General features: G+C 41.6%; 1 protein-coding gene across 2 annotated transcripts in view; it reads right to left on the bottom strand.

Moving 5' to 3' along the window:
• GRAMD4 (GRAM domain containing 4) overlaps positions 1–12,149 on the bottom strand; it is a 78,134-nt gene that overhangs the window by 58,882 nt on the left and 7,103 nt on the right. The window contains exon 1 of one of the 2 annotated variants that reach the window (XM_066990034.1): positions 11,665–11,685. The exons of the other annotated variant lie outside the window; for it this stretch is intronic. The gene's annotated coding sequence lies outside the window, so the exon portion shown is untranslated. Of the gene's footprint in view, positions 1–11,664; positions 11,686–12,149 lie in introns of those variants that run through there. 2 annotated transcript variants of the gene reach the window in all.

Raw genomic sequence — 12,149 nt, 5'->3', positions numbered from 1 at the left:
CTACGTGGATGGTATGAACGTACTAGCTGATACTTAAAGTACTGCAAACAAAGCTCGTTGTGTTTTCTTCAGGACATGCCTAACCAAAACTGGAACCCTTGGTAAAATACCAAAGCCTACAACAGGTTCACGGACCACCTCTGTACAGTGTTTTGTGCAAAAGGTTCCCTCTCAACATTACTTTCCCCTTTTTCTTTTTAATGGACAGAATCTCATCTCAAGCCATTGTCTGAACATTTTGTACTTATTAATATTTCAAAAACTTTAACCAGAGAAAGATCAACTGACTGCACGGAGAGATCCTTGTCTGTTCAGTTTCTCTTTCCCCTGTGCACAGTTTTCCCACTTTGCTCTCCAGAAGGTTCAGATCTATTCAGAAAACCAAACCTTATTCACCACTTCTTGTCTTGAACAACAGGAAGTGGTTTTGCGCAGATAAAGTTGGTATCTTTCAAGAAAATTGCATTAAGCGCAATTCAAGAAGATGCTGAAGTGCAGGGAAGAAGGGACGCAACCTTCTCCCAACACAGCCCTGTCCCAAATCGTGCTGTGTCCACACAAAGCACACCATCTCAGCTCAGCCCTACCTCACCCGGGACTGTGCAATACGTTGAGTTCTCTGTACATAATGTTGTCATCATTTCCTCAAAACCCAAGCGCTGCCATGCCCGGGCAGTCCGGTTCCCCTCCTCCAACACCCCCACCCACAAACCGATCGAGAGCCTTGGAAAGAAAAGCTTTAAGTGCACAGTTGGTTTCCGAAAAGAACGCCTCTTGCCTGCCGTCAGTGGTTAGGAAGAAGGCCATGTGCTTCATCCCTGTTGGAAACAAAGAAACTGCAATTCTTTGGGCCAAACATGCAGTCAGACCAGCCAAGAGCAGCTTACAAACACCTTCCAAAAGTCAGAAAGGTTGCACAAGTGCCCTCGATTTCTGACATCAACAAGCAGGCAGGACCCGACCTTTGGAGCTAAGCCCTCCCCACGCTCAACCCACCGCAAGCTCATCCTGAAATTAGTCACTGCCTTCGTGTCACAGTCTGCTAAAGTCTTCCTCAAACTATGTTACTCTGGCCCCAGGGTTATGACACGATGGCCTGAGCATACAGAGCGAACTATTTACTGCTTCTGAGTAATATCTACAAAAAGCACCTAATCCTTTCAGCGTCAGGAGTCCTTAAAACTCTGAACTTGTATAGGGATGGATCTTGTTGCGTTTTTCGGCGTGAGAGATTATGTTATCAGTCAGGCTACCTAAGGGGTGGAGAAATATTATGCTTACTATTTCAGCTTTGTTTTTCCTGCAAGTATAAAGAAAAACGAACAAAGAAAATCCAACCACAAAGCGCCCCACTTCCACAACACTCGATTAACACCAGTTGGAAACGAGCAGGAAGCTGTGCTTGGACGTGTTACAAGCTCAGCTACATGCAGCTATTAATTAACAACTCTAAAACAATTTAAATTGTCCACTAAGGGAGGATAAAAAAAATAATATGTGTAACATCCGCTACGGTAGAAACCCAGACACTGGAGACAGAAGTTTAAAACACTGATCTTGATTGCCAGTGGTGAGGTTGTCACAGCAACCATAATTCAGCTTCATGAATATGCATTATGCTGAAATCTATTTTTTCCAAAAGAGACTACCGTGTCATTCAGCACCCGACATGAAGCTGCCTAGGCGATGGACCAGCGCCGTACAATAAAAGTGATTTGTCTTCAAGATTTTCGCCCTGGCTGTTGCAGGCAGAGGGGCTGGGGGAAGAGGGGTGTCACAGAACGCGGCCTCACAATATGGCGGCAGAATGCGGCTGTAGGACTCGCTTCTGGTCCTGCCCCCGCCACAGAGTTCTTCAGACATATTCGGCAAACATGTTAAGCTGAAGGGTCCCAAAATGACCCGTGCAAACACTGCAAAGGTTCAGACGTGTGCAACGCATCGGTCTTAATCCTTCAGTAACCTGGGGACAAGCCTTGAACAAACCAAAGGAGGCACCTCCAGTGCCCCTCCATGGAAGGTGGAGCTGCTATTCCCACTGCTAGGGACAGTCCCCAGGCCACCAGAAATTTGTGGGCCTGGACTTGATCCCCACTGGGAAGTTGTGGGAGGCGCAGAGGGGACATCAAAGGAAGAAAACACAACAAAACCATACACACATACCTATACAGGTTACACACCCACGTGAAGAAACCCAGAGCAGGGACAATTGCAACTGAGTAGCTGTGGGAGGTGTACTTTGTACTTAATCCCTCGCTTAATATCCCAGCTGGAAAAAATGCACTGCCAAAATCACATCCCTTCCCCATTACATTGACACCCTACACACCTGTGCTGCTCTTTCATCATGAGACATAGTACTAACAAGGTATGTTAAATCGATTCCTCTGTAAATTGATAAAGTGGAAATTCTAACTCCCAAACCAGGAAGATAAAGCTCATTTTTTCCTCAAGGCACCCGTGTGAAAAAGTGAAACATTTACTGAAGAGCCATCTGAAGAGCACCACCAAAAATACCCCGCAAGAAAACCACTTTGCTTGCAGAGACAAGCTCAAGTGACAGGAGAAGCCCACAGATTCAAACCACAAGACAGCAGGCAGCCTCTCAGCATTTGTGTTTTCAGCTCCTCTGCCCAAACACGACAAACAATGGGCCAAATAGGCAGCATGTAGCGATAGTAGTAAAAGCTTCTCCTCCAGGTGAAACACTTCCAGCCTGGTCACCAGCTCCCACCCGCTCTCCCCTCACCGCCTCCTGGTCAGGCACGCTGGAGCCTGAAGCCAGCTCGATCGCAGGCTGGCACCGAAGGGAGCAACCCTCTTCACTCCTGCCACGGCCTTTCTGTCACTTGACCACTCATGCGGTTTATCAATTCACTGCTGATCCAACTAATTTGTGTTTGTTTTCTGGCAGGGTCAGTTTAATCAGAGCAGACAGCCATTCAGGCTCACTCGCGGTTGTACACGGCTTTAGAGCTGGCGTGCCTCCCTCACAGAAAGGTTCCTGGTCACGGGCAGAGGGAGAAAGTATCCTGGTACAGCACCTACATCAGGTTAAACAGCTGTGAAACCTCACCCTGAAGACAGTGTTTATGAGGCTGCTGTAAGGCACGTTTCAGAAATCAGACCCATGCCAGAGCTTCAGCCCCTCTCTTCAGTCCCTCTGAAGGACGGAGGGGAAGCCTGTCACAGCTTAACATGGGCAAAATGCCTTTTTCGCTTCCTCTGTCTGACTGCTTTTTGCTTGCTGGTCAGGATGGGAAGATGAGAACATCACCAGCTCAGCAAGAGCCTCCTGGATGACAAGGCCCAGACAGCCCGGGTCTGGCCCAGCTCCAGCCAAGTACAAAGCCAGGGTACAAGTTCTGCCCATAAAAGCAAAGGGACCAGGAGGCTGGGGGGACAACTAACACGGGCTAAGGCTAGGTTGTCACAGCGTGCATCTCCTTTTCCACTCTTCTAAAAGAAATACATGAAGACTAGCTTGACATAACACTCAGAATAAAGTTGGCCTTTTATACTCTGCTTTAAAATAAACATTTGAAGTTGGAAGTACACATACTGGCATGGAACATCTTATTCAGGCTAATAAGTTTATTATGAAATGTGATCACTACACTGTTTAAAAAGTGAAAGTCCTGTTAGTCCTGAGGAAGAATTTTCATTCTATCACTTCGAGTAAACAAAGTACAAGTTAAGGAGACTAATGCAGTTATACCTGTTCAACGCAGACTGCATGTTTCCAGGATCTGAACCACGCAGTCATCATCTTTTAATGATAAATACAGATGAATTAGAGGAGTACCGTAACAAAACACACCATGAAAAATGAACCATAATCCAGGCTTAGAGAAAGGCATTTTGACAACAGCCTGCCAAGATCTATGCAGAACGATTTTGGACCTCTTGGAGCGGTCTCTCAGCAGCAGGCAAGAGCTTCATCTGCTCTGGGTGACTGCTCATAGCTCACCCAGTAATCTTCAGAAACAGACCAAAAGCATAAAACCTGAAGTGCAGCTTGCAAGAATGACTACACAGTTGTTTTCCAATAAATATTGTGCCTTGCTATTCATAAAAAAAAAATGAGAGTGAGAGCTAAGAGCTATACATCTGAAGCAGGACACAGCTCACTGCAAATGGCTGAAGTCTGGCTAATGCAGTGCTCTTCAGCTCAGCACAGCTGAGAGCATGCAGCTCACTGCTGAAACAGAAGCCTGTCCTAGCCCTTACAACACCTTGCACATTTGGGCAGCACTTCACAGGCACCACAGTGCCAAGCTACCTAGGCATTACATTTCCTCTCAGGTCAAAACCACACAGAATGAGTTACTGAGCTATCATACAAAACACTACATATACATAATTGCTATGCTAGATAGACAATGCCAAAATTAACTCCCCTACCTTTTTGTTCACAAATCAACCAAAGTGCATATCCCCAAATCATTCAGTTTTTATGGGCACCTCACTGACAAGAAGGCCACGGGCCATCATACAGAGTAAAACAAGACAGCTTATTTTGAGGGGCTTTGCTCAATTTAGAGTGAATTCAGCAGAAACCAACATCAACAGTTTTGTGAGTAACCAGTTATCATGAATCCATCTAGGTACGAATTTTCACAGAAAGGCTTCAAGGATGTGGTGATTCTGGGTATAGCACTGCATAGTTTCTGCAAACTTGAGCTATTCTACTGCAATCTGAAAAATTTATTAAGCCTCTGAAATATCTACAATACAAAAATAAAACATATCAAAATTTAACAAGTGTTTGAGATGTGCTGACTACAGAAATCAATGATGAATTTCCTCTCATAAGTAACAATGTTCAACATTTCTGGTACATAAGAAATGAATTACACACGAGCTAGCACATGTCAACTACGACCACAGTACAATTAAAAATCTTAATTTTCCCTCTCATATACTGGCCTTGAGCTTGTAAGGAATGTGTATAATCCCCAAATCCCACATATTTCTATGTAAGAAACAGTGCTGCATCTCATTTTGTCCCTTCTTCCTTCCTTCTCCTCCCAACAGAAACCTGAAAATGCCTCTGCATTTGATGCTACCGGCATAGAAGAGAAGGGGCTGGAAAAAATAAATCACTGCATAGATTAGGTAAGTACATAGCGTTGTAATTCCTCATTATGTCAACTTCTAAATGAAGGGGCACGAAGCACTGTGGAAAAAGCTGCACAGATAATATGTGAAAGGGCACCATGTGAAAATGCTATGCCGCACAACACATTTAAGAGGGATTTATCCAAGTAAACTAACTGAAGGAATAACAGAGAAACAGCAAGTTTCATACAGTAAATCTGCCTTCAGACATTAACTTTATTTTTGGCAGTCTGTACTATCCAGAAGCTCAGAAGAGCAATGTAAACTATTTCTTCAAATCTTATCACAGAGTACAACATTCAAGACCAAGCTCCCACCAAACTGATGGAAAAGTACACAACAGCTCCTCTGGGCAGAACTTACCCACTCTGGAAAAGAACCTCCTTCCTTATCACACAGCTTGGGAAGAGATTAGAGGAATACTTACTCCACGTGACAGAGTTTGGAAATAACAGAGAAAGTTGTTACACAGGAAAGCACAATACTTGTCCTCTAGATGTCGTGGACCTCTTTTCCATTTCTTCATGGCATAATTCTCCAAGTAAATCCATTTGCACCGTTGGCACGTTGGCTATAAACAGAACTGAATCACAGTACCCAAAAGACAGTTTTGATTTCTGGACTGCAATTAATTGTTTAAATACTTTGGCTACTTAACACAGTTCTCTAAAAACAGTGAAATTGAAGGCCTAAATTTGGAAAACTCTGCTGTTCAAGCTAATCTGTTACAGGGGCAAACCTCTCTTCCCTCAAATTTCAAACCAAATCATTCCTTCCGTATGCAGAATATTTGTTCTTGTCCCCACACTCAGATTACCATTCCTAGATTTAAAAAAAGGAAAACTGGTTTTGCTTTAGGTTGTTACAAACATGTATAGACACACCAAGTAACAGAGCATCCAACCCTATGAGAAAGTAGAGGAGCCATAAGGAATAATTGTCCATTTTTCTGTACTTTAACTCTCTCAGTAAACTGCCTGGGTATTCTACCATAACTGCACACCTTTCAGTTCACATGTTTATTTTAACATTCTTTGCACAGCACAATTCAGTGGGTATCTTTGCCATTGAATCTGATTCTCCCATGAGATACATGCATCCTGTGCTTTGTCAGCATCTCCTTCACCTTCCTTCCCAAAACCCTTTGCACATGGTATCAACTGCTGTTAAAAAAAAAAAAAAAAGAAAAAGCCAGTTTTGGTGATACCACTAACTGCTCTAAGCAGAAGACAGACACCAGAAATGCACACATGCTGACAGTTGTGCCTGGTTAAATAACCAGCTGGCAGAGAAATGTAAACATTAGGCCCCACAGAGACTGTTCCCTGCCCCATTAGCAATTTTAGATATATAATGACAACGCGGGCCTGTGCTGGGAAGTGCAATAACCTCACAAAGAATGACAGGGCGTGCAAGTCAAATACTTGTAAGGAAATATAGAGGAGAAGAGAAAATTAAATAAATAAATGGCTCCAGTGAAGTTTCCCACACATTCTTTTTTCCCAAATTTTATTAGTTCACAAAACCAAATCCATCAATTTGGCATTTTGCAAACAAAAACTAAAATACCTCGTCACTCAAAACACTCAGTGACACAAATGAATATCCGTTAGCAATCATCACCCACTCATCTACAAACACACACCGAACAGTTCAGTTGTCCACCTTCAACAGGCAGGTGACCAATGCAGAAGAGGAGGGGAAAGATGAAAATATACAACTGTATTCTACAAGGAGACAACTGTAAGATTGTGCCAAGCCATCAAAAATACGATGAATTATTAGCTATCAGAAGCCAATGAAAGAATTAAGACCTATGGCCTCCTAGGTCACCCTCTTTAGGGGGGTACTCAGCAGCAAAACCATTTCTTCCAACTGCTTCTTTCCTTCCATGTCACTCTACAGGGACACTCAAACTCCACTCCAGGTATTGCAGACTCTGGGACAATAATAAATTTTCACAGTCAGGCCTGAGGCATTGCCAGAATCCTGAAACCACCTCAAAACAGTGCCCTGCAACCAGTGATTGTTTCCCGTGGTCTCATCACTCAGTCAGGTCCAGGTCAGTTTCCAGCAAAGACCGAAGAACCTCTCCAAAATCTTGCAAGAACAATAGTTCTGTGACTAGACTTTTCGTTCATGCAATTTCATACACATCTTTGAGATCAAAAATTTAAAACCACAGCAGTTTCTAGTATTTAATTTAACAGCCTTCAGCTTTTCTACCTGGCTTTCAAAGAGCTTATGACAATTATTCTTCAGGCAACCATGTAAGAAATAAGTCTGAATAGACACCTTTTAAATTTTCAGGCCTCCTTAAAGCATGCACAGAGTTGAGGAAAACCAAACACAAAATTGCAGAGTTTCAACAAAACACAGAAACGATGCATTACATAAATCTGTAAGAAAGGTACGAAGCCTCCTCCTAACAACTAACCGGCCAGCTGAAGCTATTACCATAAACTAGTCCAGTTCTCATTAATTTGGCTGCATAGGTAGGAAATTAACATTTTAATGGTACTTGTTATATCCTACTGCCTCGTAACAGCAGATGTTTCCAATGGCAAAAAAATATATATATATACAGAGTTAACAACTACATTTTTGAAGTTGCTGAAACAACTGGAACAAGATATCTTGGAGCAGGTCTTTAAATAAACCAGGGCACATTAACATATCGAGCTCTATTCCTCTACCGAGGGGCAACATACTGTTGGCAGCATCACTGAAGGGTAATGTTGTGCTAAGTGGCATTTCTCCCAGGAGAAGTCGGCTCCTCTCTCGATACAGCCATATTAGCAGTATTTCAACTGCATCTCAACGCAAAACGTACTGGACACACGGAAGAGGCAGAAACAAGCTCTGCCAGTCTGGTTTTTTGATCTGAGACATGAAGTAACCCATGAAGCCAACGCTGTTAGCACTTAATGGATCAGCTCTTCAGAGAGTTTATTAACCAAGCCTGTACACGCAGGCCTGCCTACCACACTACCTGCATGCTCTGTTTCAAAACAAAATATTTCCTTGTCACAAACACACCAGGAACCCAATCAGGTTGCTAAAACGATACAAATCGAATGACAGTAAGCAGTCACCTGGCACATCACTGAGGCTTCAGACTTGAAATAGAACTAAATTGACACAAAAAAAAGCACAATGGATAGTTTAGTAATGAAGTAAAGAAACCAAGGTAGAAGGAATATGAATAGGATTCATTCAGTCATCATTTCAATCAGACGCAAGCAATTTAAAAGGCAGATAAAGGATGGCATTTATACGTCTGCCTCTAAGACTGGGATGAGGGCCAGAATTACACTTCTTGAGCTGACAGGTGTGTTTATGCCATGATGACAATTCAGTCAGTAATGATAAAGGTAAAAAAGGCCCAAGTTGTTGAAGAAAAAAGCCATATACAGACGATTTATCTTTCTGAACAGTCATGATTGGGCGCTGGTAAAGGAAGAGGCAAGAAGAGTTGTTCCCTGCACACACAAGCCACAGTAAAATCATTTCAGTTGCGCACATTTCAAAGCCTCATAAGGAGAGATTTTTGTAGAAATGCCATCTTTCTTTATCAGAAAGACAAAGAATTCTTCTAATAATTTCTTCTTCTAAAAAATGCTTTGTTTTTCAGGTCAAAAGTCCTAACAAAGACTTCTTCCAGATGCGTCTTAGTCCCAGTTATTTCATTAACGGTCACATATTTAAACCTGGGAAATTTAAAAATTAAACCATGGATTTCACTTTTCCAGAGAAATTCTAAAAATTTAATTATTGGTCACACTCAAATTCTGATCTGGGGGCAGCAAGGCTTTTGTTGACACTATACAAATGTTTTAACAGATGCAGTCTCCCAAAGTCATGGAAATGAAGCTCAAGATTTTTTACATTAATTAGGCTGAAGACTGCAGGACATGATCAAACTACTAGTGAACTCTCAGTAAGCTCTGATTTGGATATATAATTGCCATGGATGTGAAAAATATATATATATAATTCTTGAGTATATTAGAAATTCCAGTAGGCCCACGTCTTTGCCCAAAAGCAAACTATGGAGCACCAAATTTGCTGAAAGGGGAATAGGAGAGGGGATAAGGGAGAGAGATGATACCTTTTGATTTCTTCGTTATAGGTATCTGGGGTTTTCGTCCACCTGCAAGATCTAGACAGGCTGACTAAACTTGAACAGGGACAGCTGTAAATGAGAGCCTGTCCTCAGCAAGGCCGAAGTCACAGGAGATGAGGTGACAAGAAACAGGGACTGACAGCCATCAGGATTAAAAAAAAAACTATAAATACATAGCAAAGGGACAGTTCGTATCTTATGCCTGCCAAACCTTCCAGTTTATTGGATAGTATAAAGTCTTCAAAAGCTAAACAGCAGCTTTAATCAAGGACTGTTCTGGGTTTTTACTGTTGCACTCAACTCTGAAGGCCCACAGCAAAACAGAGGCATCAGGCCTCCAAGGACTGCATTACAATGAGTAGAATTAAAAACATGCCCTGCTACAAATTGTCCTTCAGAAGAGGTGGCCATACCACCCAGAAGACATACAAGAAAGTTTGACTGGTCTTGAAAAATACCTTCAGGGCCAGCAAGTGGAAAAACTTCTGGGTACCTGAGAATCAAGCCAAACAATAACATGTGAAAGCTGGGCCCAATTTGTGTTATAATCAGTCCTAAGACCTTTGACTAAAAGCTCACATGAGTATACCTATTAATAATAATAACAAAAAAAAAAAGCTTTTGGAGAAAAGATTGGGCATATACTTTGACAAGGCTACAGAAGAGGTCAGACCATACTGGCAGTCCTAACACAAGGATGCATGCAAGATCCCATGGGGGCACAAAACAAGCTGTCTTCCTTCAGGAATAATAGTACTACTGAACCGCATGGCACTGAATCCCCTTAAACACAGGGTTTTTCTTTAACTGACTGGCTCCAAGATGAGCTTTCCATTTCACCTTGCCAGGGACAGTGCTTTGCTGTTCCCTGTGCCCCAGTTACAATGCTCACATTCCTGGTTATCACTGTATTTGGCAAAAATCCTTTTAGTTTAAGAGTTCAATCTGCTGGTTAATCTTCATGTAAAAAGAAAAGGAAGTTTTTTCAAATGATGATCAATCCGTAAGTAAGAAAATACGTATGGCAGTAGCAGATAATCTACTTCAAGCGTTGGCGTCTGGTATTTCCTCCATGGTTCAGAAACACCAGCAATGCATATACTTCCTAAGTACGGTTCCTCATCTCCTGTTTCAGATAACAAGCAAGCTGTGGTTAGCCAGTCATCTTCAGGGTCCAGCCCCTTCTTAGATTCCCAGTATATCTGCCTTTACCTGCTTTTCTTCTGACATTTATAATAATGCAGTATTAACTTCATAACAATTTTGACATTTATACAATTCATTATATCACGGACTTTAAAAAAAAAAAAAAAGAAAGGAAAAAAAGCCCTATAAAACATCAGTCTGTTTAACTACCAACACTTTGTTTAGCTGAAGCTTTTGAAAAGGGAGGAGAAAGTGAAAAAGCAAACCACCACCTATAAAGCAAACAGACACTCTTTTTTGCCCAAGTCCACGTAGTGTTTCCAAAAAGTCATCTAACACAATTGTTCAGCTAAGTACACACATGAAATTTTTGTGCCATGCGTGAGGTCTGCTGTAGCTCTCAGATAGTATGAACTTCTAGCCAGCTGAGAACAAAGCCACCAGCGGGTAAGATAAACAGATGTAGTTTGCTTCAGACACAAAGAAACATAAACTGCATGGAAAGATTTTCCATGATTTAACAAAGACAATAAAATGTCACCAACAGCAGATTCTACAGCAATGAGTCACAGATAATAGCTTAATACTTAAAGCTTATCTATAAAGAAAAAATATTTATGCAATTACAAAGTATTAACAAAAAATAGGGAGGTACTTATAAATAGATTCCATCTTCTCCAATTGTTTTTATCTAAGTGAAAACCAAAGCAGATACTGCACATTCAGGCTTGCACACCACCAGGAAAACCAATCTGAAAATACTGGGCACTGTTTCTCCCTCAAAAAGCATATACTGTCTCTGTTCTGCTTTACGAGAGGACTGCCAAGTGCCAGAGAGCTTCACTGGTCAAATTCAAACTGCTAAGCAATGCAAGTTCTGTGTTCTTCCTACAAAATTTTCCAAGAAATGGTATTTGTGATTTTTTTTTCCTAAGTATTTTTGTAGGGGGATAAGCAATCCAGCATTAAATGCAATCACTGTTAGCAGATCCCTCAAAAACTGGAGGAAGATTGCTACTAGATAGAACAGGGAAGAAGCAGAAGTAGCTTTAGAAAAAAAAAATCAGTTTTGTAAAAACGATTTCTAATACAGAGTTTTCTGGGGAAATCAGAACTATCCTACTTAGGCTTGTTATTTCACATAACTAAAAGTGAAAATAAGAGCTGTTGAATGTGTATAATTTCTTCACACCCATAAGCAACTCTTCTTGGAAGGGAAAGTAAAAAACCTACATAGTAGGCACAGACCCTTTTAAAAGCTTTATACTCACGTTTCTCTGAAACAAAACAGGGCTAGCTCCAGATGATCTGAAGGAGACCGCAGCCTTTACTTCTGCAGTGTTTTGTAAGCTCCTGACGTTAGTTTCAATTACTGCAAGTTTCCAGGAAACTCCTACAGCTCAAGCAAAACTTGGGAGTACAGCATCCTGTAGCAGCTGGCAGATCTCTGAAAGGATCAACATGTCTAGCCAGTTGCTCTGTAACTTATTGGGAAGGACATTCTTCATTGCGTGATCACAGTTTTTGCACGGAGCGTTGAGACCAAGCAGCATTTCACACAAAGGCAAGCTACACTTCATTTTTGTACAAAAGGCGATCTCGGATATTCTGTAATATCTTTTAGGTTCCTTTATAGATTAGCCTCTAAGAGGAGTTTGAAGACCTTGGATAAAAGAAGTGTAAAATATTACGAAGTTAATCAAACTGGAGTGGTTTAATGCTCTGCTTATTCCTACCCCAACCGATGACATTATCT

The sequence above is a fragment of the Anser cygnoides genome, chromosome 1 (genome assembly GCF_040182565.1).
Source record: "Anser cygnoides isolate HZ-2024a breed goose chromosome 1, Taihu_goose_T2T_genome, whole genome shotgun sequence".
NCBI lineage: Eukaryota > Metazoa > Chordata > Aves > Anseriformes > Anatidae > Anser > Anser cygnoides.
The sequence above is the reverse complement of the archived record's forward strand: the minus strand, read 5'-3'. Positions and strand labels throughout refer to the sequence as shown.